The 15580-nt window shown below is 50.4% G+C and overlaps 2 protein-coding genes across 10 annotated transcripts in view; one reads left to right on the plus strand and one right to left on the minus strand.

Annotated features, from left to right (window-relative positions):
• wdfy1 (WD repeat and FYVE domain containing 1) overlaps nucleotides 1-15580 on the minus strand; it is a 1176431-nt gene that overhangs the window by 972896 nt on the left and 187955 nt on the right. The gene's annotated exons all lie outside the window — the stretch shown is intronic.
• The window catches only part of acsl3a (acyl-CoA synthetase long chain family member 3a), a 190618-nt gene that overhangs the window by 108517 nt on the left and 66521 nt on the right, over nucleotides 1-15580 (plus strand). The window lies entirely within an intron of this gene.

A 15580-nucleotide genomic window follows, 5' to 3' on the forward strand; every position in this document is an offset into this window, starting at 1 on the left:
GGTGGTTGCTAAGGTGTTGCTAGGTGGTTGCTAAGGTGTTGCTAGGCGGTTGCTAAGGTGTTGCTATGGTATCCGGGGTGGTTGCTAAGGTGTTGCTAGGTGGTTGCTAAGGTGTTGCTAGGCGGTTGCTAAGGTGTTGCTATGGTATCCGGGGTGGTTGCTAAGGTGTTGCTAGGTGGTTGCTAGGGTGTTGCTAGGCGGTTGCTAAGGTGTTGCTATGGTATCCGGGGTGGTTGCTAAGGTGTTGCTAGGTGGTTGCTAGGGTGTTGCTAGGCGGTTGCTAAGGTGTTGCTATGGTATCCGGGGTGGTTGCTAAGGTGTTGCTAGGTGGTTGCTAGGTGGTTGCTAGGGTGTTGCTAGGCGGTTGCTAAGGTGTTGCTATGGTATCCGGGGTGGTTGCTAAGGTGTTGCTAGGTGGTTGCTAGGTGGTTGCTAGGGTGTTGCTAGGCGGTTGCTAAGGTGTTGCTATGGTATCCGGGGTGGTTGCTAAGGTGTTGCTAGGTGGTTGCTAGGTGGTTGCTAGGGTGTTGCTAGGCGGTTGCTAAGGTGTTGCTATGGTATCCGGGGTGGTTGCTAAGGTGTTGCTAGGTGGTTGCTAGGTGGTTGCTAGGGTGTTGCTAGGCGGTTGCTAAGGTGTTGCTATGGTATCCGGGGTGTTTGCTAAGGTGTTGCTAGGTGGTTGCTAGGTGGTTGCTAGGGTGTTGCTAGGCGGTTGCTAAGGTGTTGCTATGGTATCCGGGGTGGTTGCTAAGGTGTTGCTAGGTGGTTGCTAGGTGGTTGCTAGGGTGTTGCTAGGGGGTTGCTAAGGTGTTGCTATGGTATCTGGGGTGGTTGCTAAGGTGTTGCTAGATGGTTGCTAGGTGGTTGCTATGGTGTTGCTAGGCGGTTGCTAAGGTGTTGCTATGGTATCCGGGGTGGTTGCTATGGTGTTTCTAGGTGGTTGCTAGGTGATGTATATGCATAAATTTGATTAAATGGTGTTTGCAAATACATCAATCAGCTATGCACGCTAGGTTGCTCTGGCCGTTCGGGGGTGTCCAAACTTTTGACCCGTGGCTCCATTACACACAGTACTGGGGGGCCGGGGTGTCCAAACTTTTGACCCGTGGCTCCATTACACACAGTACTGGGGGGCCGGGGTGTCCAAACTTTTGACCTAACGCTGATTTATCCCATAGCTGCTCCATTACACACAGTACTGGAGTTCTAGCTACCTGTCCTTCGATCTAGCTGCCGTCCTCCGATTGGCCCCATTCATTCCAATGGGGCCACTTCGTACGACATTCGTACGAAATCCGTACGTCGTAACTTTTCGTAACGCATATTTTCGGAAAGAGCTCAATAAGTTCTACAGGTCCTCAATTGGTTTCATCTTCGTATTTCAAAAATTGCGACGTCCACGGGCGTGCAAAGTTCTGCCCATTCATTTTCAATGGGCAAAAAAACGCGTACTTACGAAGTTTTTACGAAAAACGTAAGTCCGATCGGAAAGCTGTATACAAGCCCACCATTCCCGATAAGGACGCACGTTTTCTCTTTTGGACGAAGTCGATATTTCGAAAACTGCGGCACTAGTTAACCGGACAAAAAACAGGTGGAATAATAATAATAACTAGATTGCAGTTCCTACAGAAACTGCGAGTGTGATTGCAGTGCTGGCTGGTATCTGCTATGGTGTTGCTAAGGTGTTGCTAAGTGGTTGCTAAGGTGTGGCTATGGTATCCGGGGTGGTTGCTAAGGTGTTGCTAAGTGGTTGCTAGGTGGTTGCTAAGGTGTTGCTAGGCGGTTGCTTAGGTGTTGCTATGGTATCTGGGGTGGTTGCTAAGGTGTTGCTAGGTGGTTGCTAAGGTGTTGCTAGGCGGTTGCTAAGGTGTTGCTATGGTATCCAGGGTGGTTGCTAAGGTGTTGCTAGGTGGTTGCTAGGTGGTTGCTAAGGTGTTGCTAGGCGGTTGCTAAGGTGTTGCTATGGTATCCGGGGTGGTTGCTAAGGTGTTGCTAGGTGGTTGCTAGGTGGTTGCTAAGGTGTTGCTAGGCGGTTGCTAAGGTGTTGCTATGGTATCCGGGGTGGTTGCTAAGGTGTTGCTAGGTGGTTGCTAGGGTGTTGCTATGGTATCCGGGGTGGTTGCTAAGGTGTTGCTAGGTGGTTGCTAGGTGGTTGCTAGGGTGTTGCTAGGCGGTTGCTAAGGTGTTGCTATGGTATCCGGGGTGGTTGCTAAGGTGTTGCTAGGTGGTTGCTAAGGTGTTGCTAGGCGGTTGCTAAGGTGTTGCTATGGTATCCGGGGTGGTTGCTAAGGTGTTGCTAGGTGGTTGCTAAGGTGTTGCTAGGCGGTTGCTAAGGTGTTGCTATGGTATCCGGGGTGGTTGCTAAGGTGTTGCTAGGTGGTTGCTAGGGTGTTGCTAGGCGGTTGCTAAGGTGTTGCTATGGTATCCGGGGTGGTTGCTAAGGTGTTGCTAGGTGGTTGCTAGGGTGTTGCTAGGCGGTTGCTAAGGTGTTGCTATGGTATCCGGGGTGGTTGCTAAGGTGTTGCTAGGTGGTTGCTAGGTGGTTGCTAGGGTGTTGCTAGGCGGTTACTAAGGTGTTGCTATGGTATCCGGGGTGGTTGCTAAGGTGTTGCTAGGTGGTTGCTAGGTGGTTGCTAGGGTGTTGCTAGGCGGTTGCTAGGTGGTTGCTAAGGTGTTGCTATGGTATCCTGGGTGGTTGCTAAGGTGTTGCTAGGTGGTTGCTAGGTGGTTGCTAGGGTGTTGCTAGGCGGTTGCTAAGGTGTTGCTATGGTATCCGGGGTGGTTGCTAAGGTGTTGCTAAGTGGTTGGTAGGTGGTTGCTAAGGTGTTGCTAGGCGGTTGCTAAGGTGTTGCTATGGTATCTGGGGTGGTTACTAAGGTGTTGCTAGGTGGTTGCTAGGTGGTTGCTAAGGTGTTGCCAGGCGGTTGCTAAGGTGTTGCTATGGTATCTGTGGTGGTTGCTAAGGTGTTGCTAGGTGGTTGCTAGGTGGTTGCTAGGGTGTTGCTAGGCGGTTGCTAAGGTGTTGCTATGGTATCCGGGATGGTTGCCAAGGTGTTGCTAGGTGGTTGCTAGGTGGTTGCTAGGGTGTTGCTAGGCGGTTGCTAAGGTGTTGCTATGGTATCCGGGGTGGTTGCTATGGTGTTTCTAGGTGGTTGCTAGGTGATGTATATGCATCAATTAGATTAAATGGTGTTTGCACGTTGCTACGCAACGTGCAAATACATCAATCAGCTATGCACGCTAGGTTGCTCTGGCCGTTCGGGGGTGTCCAAACTTTTGACCCGTGGCTCCATTACACACAGTACTGGGGGGCCGGGGTGTCCAAACTTTTGACCCATGGCTCCATTACACACAGTACTGGGGGGGGGCCGGGGTGTCCAAACTTTTGACCTAACGCTGATTTATCCCATAGCTGCTCCATACACTCACAGTACTGGAGTTCTAGCTACCTGTCCTTCGATCTAGCTGCCGTCCTCCGATTGGCCCCATTCATTCCAATGGGGCCACTTCGTACGACATTCGTACGAAATCCGTACGTCGTAACTTTTCGTAACGCATATTTTCGGAAAGAGCTCAATAAGTTCTACAGGTCCTCAATTGGTTTCATCTTCGTATTTCAAAAATTGCGACGTCCACGGGCGTGCAAAGTTCTGCCCATTCATTTTCAATGGTCAAAAAAACGCGTACTTACGAAGTTTTTACGAAAAACGTAAGTCCGATCGGAAAGCTGTATACAAGCCCACCATTCCCGATATGGACGCACGTTTTCTCTTTTGAACGAAGTCGATATTTCGAAAACTGCGGCACTAGTTAACCGGACAAAAAACAGGTGGAATAATAATAATAATAACTAGATTGCAGTTCCTATAGAAACTGCGAGTGTGATTGCAGTGCTGGCTGGTATCTGCTATGGTGTTGCTAAGGTGTTGCTATGGTATCCGGGGTGGTTGCTAAGGTGTTGCTAGGTGGTTGCTAAGGTGTTGCTAGGCGGTTGCTAAGGTGTTGCTATGGTATCCGGGGTGGTTGCTAAGGTGTTGCTAGGTGGTTGCTAGGTGGTTGCTAGGGTGTTGCTAGGCGGTTGCTAAGGTGTTGCTATGGTATCCGGGGTGGTTGCTAAGGTGTTGCTAGGTGGTTGCTAGGGTGTTGCTAGGCGGTTGCTAAGGTGTTGCTATGGTATCCGGGGTGGTTGCTAAGGTGTTGCTAGATGGTTGCTAGGTGGTTGCTAGGGTGTTGCTAGGCGGTTGCTTAGGTGTTGCTATGGTATCCAGGGTGGTTGCTAAGGTGTTGCTAGGCGGTTGCTAAGGTGTTGCTATGGTATCCGCGGTGGTTGCTAAGGTGTTGCTAGGTGGTTGCTAGGTGGTTGCTAAGGTGTTGCTAGGCGGTTGCTAAGTTGTTGCTATGGTATCCGGGGTGGTTGCTAAGGTGTTGCTAGGTGGTTGCTAGGTGGTTGCTAGGGTGTTGCTAGGCGGTTGCTAAGGTGTTGCTATGGTATCCGGGGTGGTTGCTAAGGTGTTGCTAGGTGGTTGCTAGGTGGTTGCTAGGGTGTTGCTAGGCGGTTGCTAAGGTGTTGCTATGGTATCCGGGGTGGTTGCTAAGGTGTTGCTAGGTGGTTGCTAGGTGGTTGCTAAGGTGTTGCTAGGCGGTTGCTAAGGTGTTGCTATGGTATCCGGGGTGGTTGCTAAGGTGTTGCTATGGTATCCGGGGTGGTTGCTAAGGTGTTGCTAGGTGATTGCTATGTGGTTGCTAAGGTGTTGCTAGGCGGTTGCTAAGGTGTTGCTATGGTATCCGGGGTGGTTGCTAAGGTGTTGCTATGGTATCCGGGGTGGTTGCTAAGGTGTTGCTAGGTGGTTGCTAGGTGGTTGCTAAGGTGTTGCTAGGCGGTTGCTAAGGTGTTGCTATGGTATCCGGGGTGGTTGCTAAGGTGTTGCTAGGTGGTTGCTAGGTGGTTGCTAAGGTGTTGCTAGGCGGTTGCTAAGGTGTTGCTATGGTATCCGGGGTGGTTGCTAAGGTGTTGCTAGGTGGTTGCTAGGTGGTTGCTAGGGTGTTGCTAGGCGGTTGCTAAGGTGTTGCTATGGTATCCGGGGTGGTTGCTAAGGTGTTGCTAGGTGGTTGCTAAGGTGTTGCTAGGCGGTTGCTAAGGTGTTGCTAAGGTGTTGCTAGGTGGTTGCTAGGCAGTTGCTAAGGTGTTGCTATGGTATCCGGGGTGGTTGCTAAGGTGTTGCTAGGTGGTTGCTAGGTGGTTGCTAGGGTGTTGCTAGGCGGTTGCTAAGGTGTTGCTATGGTATCCGGGGAGGTTGCTAAGGTGTTGCTAGGTGGTTGCTAAGGTGTTGCTAGGCGGTTGCTAAGGTGTTGCTATGGTATCTGTGGTGGTTGCTATGGTGTTTCTAGGTGGTTGCTAGGTGATTTATATGCATAAATTAGATTAAATGGTGTTTGCACGTTGCTACGCAACGTGCAAATACATCAATCAGCTATGCACGCTAGGTTGCTCTGGCCGTTCGGGGGTGTCCAAACTTTTGACCCGTGGCTCCATTACACACAGTACTGGGGGGCCGGGGTGTCCAAACTTTTGACCCATGGCTCCATTACACACAGTACTGGGGGGGGGCCGTGGTGTCCAAACTTTTGACCTAACGCTGATTTATCCCATAGCTGCTCCATACACTCACAGTACTGGAGTTCTAGCTACCTGTCCTTCGATCTAGCTGCCGTCCTCCGATTGGCCCCATTCATTCCAATGGGGCCACTTCGTACGACATTCGTACGAAATCCGTACGTCGTAACTTTTCGTAACGCATATTTTCGGAAAGAGCTCAATAAGTTCTACAGGTCCTCAATTGGTTTCATCTTCGTATTTCAAAAATTGCGACGTCCACGGGCGTGCAAAGTTCTGCCCATTCATTTTCAATGGTCAAAAAAACGCGTACTTACGAAGTTTTTACGAAAAACGTAAGTCCGATCGGAAAGCTGTATACAAGCCCACCATTCCCGATATGGATGCACGTTTTCTCTTTTGAACGAAGTCGATATTTCGAAAACTGCGGCACTAGTTAACCGGACAAAAAACAGGTGGAATAATAATAATAACTAGATTGCAGTTCCTACAGAAACTGCGAGTGTGATTGCAGAGCTGACCGGGGTACCCAAACTTTTGACCAGTTGCTCCATTACACACAGTACTGGGACACTGGGGTGTCCAAACTTTTGACCCGTGGCTCCATTACACAGTACTGGGGCTCTGGGGTGTCCAAACTTTTGACCCGTGGCTCCATTACACACAGTGCTGGGGCTCTGGGGTGTCCAAACTTTTGACCCGTGACTCCATTACACACAGTGCTGGGGCTCTGGGGTGTCCAAACTTTTGACCCGCAGCTCCATTACACACAGTGCTGGGGCTCTGGGGTGTCCAAACTTTTGACCCGTGGCTCCATTACACACAGTACTGGGCTCTGGGGTGTCCAAACTTTTGACCCGTGGCTCCATTACACACAGTGCTGGGGCTCTGGGGTGTCCAAACTTTTGACCCGTGGCTCCATTACACACAGTGCTGGGGCTCTGGGGTGTCCAAACTTTTGACCCGTGGCTCCATTACACACAGTACTGGGGGGCCGGGGTGTCCAAACTTTTGACCTAATGCTGTTTTATCCCATAGCTGCTCCATTACACACAGTACTGGAGTTCTAGCTACCTGTCCTTCGATCTAGCTGCCGTCCTCCGATTTGCCCCATTCATTCCAATGGGGCCACTTCGTACGACAATCGTACGAAATCCGTACGACGTAACTTTTCGTAACGCATATTTTCGGAAAGAGCTCAATAAGTTCTACAGGTCCTCAATTGGTTTCATCTTCGTATTTCAAAAATTGCGACGTCCACGGGCGTGCAAAGTTCTGCCCATTCATTTTCAATGGGCAAAAAAACGCGTACTTACGAAGTTTTTACGAAAAACGTAAGTCCGATCGGAAAGCTGTATACAAGCCCACCATTCCCGATATGGACGCACGTTTTCTCTTTTGAACGAAGTCGATATTTCGAAAACTGCGGCACTAGTTAACCGGACAAAAAACAGGTGGAATAATAATAATAACTAGATTGCAGTTCCTGCAGAAACTGCGAGTGTGATTGCAGTGCTGGCTGGTATCTGCTAAGGTGTTGCTAGGTGGTTGCTAAGGTGTTGCTAGGTGGTTGCTAAGGTGTTGCTATGGTATCCGGGGTGGTTGCTAAGATGTTGCTAGGTGGTTGCTAAGGTATTGCTAGGCGGTTGCTAAGGTGTTGCTATGGTATCCGGGATGGTTGCTAAGGTGTTGCTAGGTGGTTGCTAGGGTGTTGCTAGGCGGTTGCTAAGGTGTTGCTATGGTATCCGGGGTGGTTGCTAAGGTGTTGCTAGGTGGTTGCTAGGTGGTTGCTAGGCGGTTGCTAAGGTGTTGCTATGGTATCCGGGGTGGTTGCTAAGGTGTTGCTAAGTGGTTGCTAGGTGGTTGCTAAGGTGTTGCTAGGCGGTTGCTAAGGTGTTGCTATGGTATCCAGGGTGGTTGCTAAGGTGTTGCTAGGTGGTTGCTAGGGTGTTGCTAGGCAGTTGCTAAGGTGTTGCTATGGTATCCGGGGTGGTTGCTAAGGTGTTGCTAGGTGGTTGCTAGGTGGTTGCTAGGGTGTTGCTAGGCAGTTGCTAAGGTGTTGCTATGGTATCCAGGGTGGTTGCTAAGGTGTTGCTAGGTGGTTGCTAGGTGGTTGCTAAGGTGTTGCTAGGCGGTTGCTAAGGTGTTGCTATGGTATCCGGGGTGGTTGCTAAGGTGTTGCTAGGTGGTTGCTAGGTGGTTGCTAGGGTGTTGCTAGGCGGTTGCTAAGGTGTTGCTATGGTATCCGGGGTGGTTGCTATGGTGTTGCTAGGTGGTTGCTAGGTGGTTGCTAGGGTGTTGCTAGGCGGTTGCTAAGGTGTTGCTATGGTATCCGGGGTGGTTGCTATGGTGTTGCTAGGTGGTTGCTAGGTGGTTGCTAAGGTGTTGCTAGGCGGTTGCTAGGTGGTTGCTAGGGTGTTGCTAGGCGGTTGCTAAGGTGTTGCTATGGTATCCGGGGTGGTTGCTATGGTGTTGCTAGGTGGTTGCTAGGTGGTTGCTAGGGTGTTGCTAGGCGGTTGCTAGGTGGTTGCTAAGGTGTTGCTATGGTATCCGGGGTGGTTGCTAAGGTGTTGCTATGGTATCCGGGGTGGTTGCTAAGGTGTTGCTAGGTGGTTGCTAGGTGGTTGCTAGGGTGTTGCTAGGCGGTTGCTAGGTGGTTGCTAAGGTGTTGCTATGGTATCCGGGGTGGTTGCTAAGGTGTTGCTAGGTGGTTGCTAGGTGGTTGCTAGGGTGTTGCTAGGCGGTTGCTAAGGTGTTGCTATGGTATCCGGGGTGGTTGCTAAGGTGTTGCTAAGTGGTTGGTAGGTGGTTGCTAAGGTGTTGCTAGGCGGTTGCTAAGGTGTTGCTATGGTATCCGGGGTGGTTGCTAAGGTGTTGCTAGGTGGTTGCTAGGGTGTTGCTAGGCGGTTGCTAAGGTGTTGCTATGGTATCCGGGGTGGTTGCTAAGGTGTTGCTATGGTATCCGGGGTGGTTGCTAAGGTGTTGCTAGGTGGTTGCTAAGGTGTTGCTAGGCGGTTGCTAAGGTGTTGCTATGGTATCTGGGGTGGTTGCTAAGGTGTTGCTAGGTGGTTGCTAGGTGGTTGCTAGGGTGTTGCTAGGCGGTTGCTAAGGTGTTGCTATGGTATCCGGGGTGGTTGCTAAGGTGTTGCTAGGCGGTTACTAAGGTGTTGCTATGGTATCCGGGGTGGTTGCTAAGGTGTTGCTAGGTGGTTGCTAGGTGGTTGCTAGGGTGTTGCTAGGCGGTTGCTAGGTGGTTGCTAAGGTGTTGCTATGGTATCCGGGGTGGTTGCTAAGGTGTTGCTAGGTGGTTGCTAGGTGGTTGCTAGGGTGTTGCTAGGCGGTTGCTAAGGTGTTGCTATGGTATCCGGGGTGGTTGCTAAGGTGTTGCTAAGTGGTTGGTAGGTGGTTGCTAAGGTGTTGCTAGGCGGTTGCTAAGGTGTTGCTATGGTATCTGGGGTGGTTACTAAGGTGTTGCTAGGTGGTTGCTAGGTGGTTGCTAAGGTGTTGCCAGGCGGTTGCTAAGGTGTTGCTATGGTATCTGGGGTGGTTGCTAAGGTGTTGCTAGGTGGTTGCTAGGTGGTTGCTAGGGTGTTGCTAGGCGGTTGCTAAGGTGTTGCTATGGTATCCGGGATGGTTGCCAAGGTGTTGCTAGGTGGTTGCTAGGTGGTTGCTAGGGTGTTGCTAGGCGGTTGCTAAGGTGTTGCTATGGTATCCGGGGTGGTTGCTATGGTGTTTCTAGGTGGTTGCTAGGTGATGTATATGCATCAATTAGATTAAATGGTGTTTGCACGTTGCTACGCAACGTGCAAATACATCAATCAGCTATGCACGCTAGGTTGCTCTGGCCGTTCGGGGGTGTCCAAACTTTTGACCCGTGGCTCCATTACACACAGTACTGGGGGGCCGGGGTGTCCAAACTTTTGACCCATGGCTCCCTTACACACAGTACTGGGGGGGGGCCGGGGTGTCCAAACTTTTGACCTAACGCTGATTTATCCCATAGCTGCTCCATACACTCACAGTACTGGAGTTCTAGCTACCTGTCCTTCGATCTAGCTGCCGTCCTCCGATTGGCCCCATTCATTCCAATGGGGCCACTTCGTACGACATTCGTACGAAATCCGTACGACGTAACTTTTCGTAACGCATATTTTCGGAAAGAGCTCAATAAGTTCTACAGGTCCTCAATTGGTTTCATCTTCGTATTTCAAAAATTGCGACGTCCACGGGCGTGCAAAGTTCTGCCCATTCATTTTCAATGGTCAAAAAAACGCGTACTTACGAAGTTTTTACGAAAAACGTAAGTCCGATCGGAAAGCTGTATACAAGCCCACCATTCCCGATATGGACGCACGTTTTCTCTTTTGAACGAAGTCGATATTTCGAAAACTGCGGCACTAGTTAACCGGACAAAAAACAGGTGGAATAATAATAATAACTAGATTGCAGTTCCTACAGAAACTGCGAGTGTGATTGCAGTGCTGGCTGGTATCTGCTGTGGTGTTGCTAAGGTGTTGCTAAGTGGTTGCTAAGGTGTGGCTATGGTATCCGGGGTGGTTGCTAAGGTGTTCCTAAGTGGTTGCTAGGTGGTTGCTAAGGTGTTGCTAGGCGGTTGCTAAGGTGTTGCTATGGTATCTGGGGTGGTTGCTAAGGTGTTGCTAGGTGGTTGCTAAGGTGTTGCTAGGCGGTTGCTAAGGTGTTGCTATGGTATCCGGGGTGGTTGCTAAGGTGTTGCTAGCTGGTTGCTAGGTGGTTGCTAAGGTGTTGCTAGGCGGTTGCTAAGGTGTTGCTATGGTATCCGGGGTGGTTGCTAAGGTGTTGCTAGGTGGTTGCTAAGTTGTTGCTAGGCGGTTGCTAAGGTGTTGCTATGGTATCCGGGGTGGTTGCTAAGGTGTTGCTAGGTGGTTGCTAGGGTGTTGCTAGGCGGTTGCTAAGGTGTTGCTATGGTATCCGGGGTGGTTGCTAAGGTGTTGCTAGGTGGTTGCTAGGTGGTTGCTAGGGTGTTGCTAGGTGGTTGCTAAGGTGTTGCTAGGTGGTTGCTAAGGTGTTGCTAGGTGGTTGCTAGGGTGTTGCTAGGCGGTTGCTAAGGTGTTGCTATGGTATCCGGGGTGGTTGCTAAGGTGTTGCTAGGTGGTTGCTAGGGTGTTGCTAGGCGGTTGCTAAGGTGTTGCTATGGTATCCGTGGTGGTTGCTAAGGTGTTGCTAGGTGGTTGCTAGGTGGTTGCTAGGGTGTTGCTAGGCGGTTGCTAAGGTGTTGCTATGGTATCCGGGGTGGTTGCTAAGGTGTTGCTAGGTGGTTGCTAGGGTGTTGCTAGGCGGTTGCTAAGGTGTTGCTATGGTATCCGGGGTGGTTGCTAAGGTGTTGCTAGGTGGTTGCTAGGGTGTTGCTAAGGTGTTGCTAGGCGGTTGCTAAGGTGTTGCTATGGTATCCGGGGTGGTTGCTAAGGTGTTGCTAGGTGGTTGCTAGGTGGTTGCTAGGGTGTTGCTAGGCGGTTGCTAAGGTGTTGCTATGGTATCCAGGGTGGTTGCTAAGGTGTTGCTAGGTGGTTGCTAGGGTGTTGCTAGGCGGTTGCTAAGGTGTTGCTATGGTATCCGGGGTGGTTGCTAAGGTGTTGCTAGGTGGTTGCTAGGTGGTTGCTAGGGTGTTGCTAGGCGGTTGCTAAGGTGTTGCTATGGTATCCGGGGTGGTTGCTAAGGTGTTGCTAGGTGGTTGCTAGGTGGTTGCTAGGGTGTTGCTAGGCGGTTGCTAAGGTGTTGCTATGGTATCCGGGGTGGTTGCTAAGGTGTTGCTAGGTGGTTGCTAGGGTGTTGCTAGGCGGTTGCTAAGGTGTTGCTATGGTATCCGGGGTGGTTGCTAAGGTGTTGCTAGGTGGTTGCTAGGGTGTTGCTAGGCGGTTGCTAAGGTGTTGCTATGGTATCCGGGGTGGTTGCTAAGGTGTTGCTAGGTGGTTGCTAGGTGGTTGCTAGGGTGTTGCTAGGCGGTTGCTAAGGTGTTGCTATGGTATCCGGGGTGGTTGCTAAGGTGTTGCTAGGTGGTTGCTAGGTGGTTGCTAGGGTGTTGCTAGGCGGTTGCTAAGGTGTTGCTATGGTATCTGGGGTGGTTGCTAAGGTGTTGCTAGATGGTTGCTAGGTGGTTGCTATGGTGTTGCTAGGCGGTTGCTAAGGTGTTGCTATGGTATCCAGGGTGGTTGCTATGGTGTTTCTAGGTGGTTGCTAGGTGATGTATATGCATAAATTTGATTAAATGGTGTTTGCACGTTGCTACGCAACGTGCAAATACATCAATCAGCTATGCACGCTAGGTTGCTCTGGCCGTTCGGGGGTGTCCAAACTTTTGACCCGTGGCTCCATTACACACAGTACTGGGGGGCCGGGGTGTCCAAACTTTTGACCCGTGGCTCCATTACACACAGTACTGGGGGGCCGGGGTGTCCAAACTTTTGACCTAATGCTGTTTTATCCCATAGCTGCTCCATTACACACAGTACTGGAGTTCTAGCTACCTGTCCTTCGATCTAGCTGCCGTCCTCCGATTGGCCCCATTCATTCCAATGGGGCCACTTCGTACGACATTCGTACGAAATCCGTACGTCGTAACTTTTCGTAACGCATATTTTCGGAAAGAGCTCAATAAGTTCTACAGGTCCTCAATTGGTTTCATCTTCGTATTTCAAAAATTGCGACGTCCACGGGCGTGCAAAGTTCTGCCCATTCATTTTCAATGGGCAAAAAAACGCGTACTTACGAAGTTTTTACGAAAAACGTAAGTCCGATCGGAAAGCTGTATACAAGCCCACCATTCCCGATATGGACGCACGTTTTCTCTTTTGAACGAAGTCGATATTTTGAAAACTGCGGCACTAGTTAACCGGACAAAAAACAGGTGGAATAATAATAATAACTAGATTGCAGTTCCTGCAGAAACTGCGAGTGTGATTGCAGTGCTGGCTGGTATCTGCTAAGGTGTTGCTAGGTGGTTGCTAAGGTGTTGCTAGGCGGTTGCTAAGGTGTTGCTATGGTATCCGGGGTGGTTGCTAAGGTGTTGCTAGGTGGTTGCTAGGTGGTTGCTAGGGTGTTGCTAGGCGGTTGCTAAGGTGTTGCTATGGTATCCGGGATGGTTGCTAAGGTGTTGCTAGGTGGTTGCTAAGGTGTTGCTAGGCGGTTGCTAAGGTGTTGCTATGGTATCCGGGGTGGTTGCTAAGGTGTTGCTAGGTGGTTGCTAGGTGGTTGCTAAGGTGTTGTTATGCGGTTGCTAAGGTGTTGCTATGGTTTCCGGGGTGGTTGCTAAGGTGTTGCTAGGTGGTTGCTAGGGTGTTGCTAGGCGGTTGCTAAGGTGTTGCTATGGTATCCGGGGTGGTTGCTAAGGTGTTGCTAGGTGGTTGCTAGGTGGTTCCTAGGGTGTTGCTATGGTATCCGGGGTGGTTGCTAAGGTGTTGCTAGGTAGTTGCTAGGTGGTTGCTAAGGTGTTGCTAGGCGGTTGCTAAGGTGTTGCTATGGTATCCGGGCTGGTTGCTAAGGTGTTGCTAGGTGGTTGCTAGGCGGTTGCTAAGGTGTTGCTATGGTATCCGGGGTGGTTGCTAAGGTGTTGCTAGGTGGTTGCTAGGTGGTTGCTAAGGTGTTGCTAGGCGGTTGCTAAGGTGTTGCTATGGTATCCGGGGTGGTTGCTAAGGTGTTGCTAGGTGGTTGCTAGGTGGTTGCTAGGATGTTGCTAGGCGGTTGCTAAGGTGTTGCTATGGTATCCGGGGTGGTTGCTAAGGTGTTGCTAAGTGGTTGCTAGGTGGTTGCTAAGGTGTTGCTAGGCGGTTGCTAAGGTGTTGCTATGGTATCCGGGGTGGTTGCTAAGGTGTTGCTAGGTGGTTGCTAGGTGGTTGCTAGAGTGTTGCTAGGCAGTTGCTAAGGTGTTGCTATGGTATCCGGGGTGGTTGCTAAGGTGTTGCTAGGTGGTTGCTAGGTGGTTGCTAGGGTGTTGCTAGGCGGTTGCTAAGGTGTTGCTATGGTATCCGGGGTGGTTGCTAAGGTGTTGCTAGGTGGTTGCTAGGTGGTTGCTAGGGTGTTGCTAGGCGGTTGCTAAGGTGTTGCTATGGTATCCGGGGTGGTTGCTAAGGTGTTGCTAAGTGGTTGCTAGGTGGTTGCTAAGGTGTTGCTAGGCGGTTGCTAAGGTGTTGCTATGGTATCCGGGGTGGTTGCTAAGGTGTTGCTAGGTGGTTGCTAGGTGGTTGCTAGAGTGTTGCTAGGCGGTTGCTAAGGTGTTGCTATGGTATCCGGGGTGGTTGCTAAGGTGTTGCTAGGTGGTTGCTAGGTGGTTGCTAGGGTGTTGCTAGGCGGTTGCTAAGGTGTTGCTATGGTATCCTGGGTGGTTGCTAAGGTGTTGCTAGGTGGTTGCTAGGTGGTTGCTAGGGTGTTGCTAGGCGGTTGCTAAGGTGTTGCTATGGTATCCAGGGTGGTTGCTAAGGTGTTGCTAGGTGGTTGCTAGGTGGTTGCTAAGGTGTTGCTAGGCGGTTGCTAAGGTGTTGCTATGGTATCCGGGGTGGTTGCTAAGGTGTTGCTAGGTGGTTGCTAGGTGGTTGCTAGGGTGTTGCTAGGCGGTTGCTAAGGTGTTGCTATGGTATCCGGGGTGGTTGCTAAGGTGTTGCTAGGTGGTTGCTAAGGTGTTGCTAGGCGGTTGCTAAGGTGTTGCTATGGTATCCGGGGTGGTTGCTAAGGTGTTGCTAGGTGGTTGCTAGGCGGTTGCTAAGGTGTTGCTATGGTATCCGGGGTGGTTGCTAAGGTGTTGCTAAGTGGTTGCTATGCGGTTGCTAAGGTGTTGCTAGGCGGTTGCTAAGGTGTTGCTATGGTATCCGGGGAGGTTGCTAAGGTGTTGCTAGGTGGTTGCTAGGTGGTTGCTAAGGTGTTGTTAGGCGGTTGCTAAGGTGTTGCTATGGTATCTGTGGTGGTTGCTATGGTGTTTCTAGGTGGTTGCTAGGTGATTTATATGCATAAATTAGATTAAATGGTGTTTGCACGTTGCTACGCAACGTGCAAATACATCAATCAGCTATGCACGCTAGGTTGCTCTGGCCGTTCGGGGGTGTCCAAACTTTTGACCCGTGGCTCCAGTACACACAGTACTGGGGGGCCGGGGTGTCCAAACTTTTGACCCATGGCTCCATTACACACAGTACTGGGGGGCCGGGGTGTCCAAACTTTTGACCTAACGCTGATTTATCCCATAGCTGCTCCATTACACACAGTACTGGAGTTCTAGCTACCTGTCCTTCGATCTAGCTGCCGTCCTCCGATTGGCCCCATTCATTCCAATGGGGCCACTTCGTACGACATTCGTACGAAATCCGTACGTCGTAACTTTTCGTAACGCATATTTTCGGAAAGAGCTCAATAAGTTCTACAGGTCCTCAATTGGTTTCATCTTAGTATTTCAAAAATTGCGACGTCCACGGGCGTGCAAAGTTCTGCCCATTCATTTTCAATGGGCAAAAAAACGCGTACTTACGAAGTTTTTACGAAAAACGTAAGTCCGATCGGAAAGCTGTATACAAGCCCACCATTCCCGATAAGGACGCACGTTTTCTCTTTTGAACGAAGTCGATATTTCGAAAACTGCGGCACTAGTTAACCGGACAAAAAACAGGTGGAATAATAATAATAATAATAAGAAGAAGAAGAAGAAGAAGAAGAAGAATAAGACTTAAGAAGATCAATACTGTGATTGCATTACTGCAATCACACTAATAATAAGAAGAAGAAGAAGAAGAAGAAGAAGAATAAGACTTAAGAAGAACAATACTGTGATTGCATTACTGCAATCACACTAATAATAATAATAACTAGATTGCAGTTCCTACAGAAACTGCGAGTGTGATTGCAGTGCTGGCTGGTATCTACTATGGTGTTGCTAAGGTGTTGCTAAGTGGTTGCTAAGGTGTGGCTATGGTATCCGGGGTGGTTGCTAAGGTGTTGCTAAGT

Source organism: Astyanax mexicanus, chromosome 18 (genome assembly GCF_023375975.1).
Source record: "Astyanax mexicanus isolate ESR-SI-001 chromosome 18, AstMex3_surface, whole genome shotgun sequence".
NCBI classification, from domain to species: Eukaryota; Metazoa; Chordata; class Actinopteri; order Characiformes; family Acestrorhamphidae; genus Astyanax; species Astyanax mexicanus.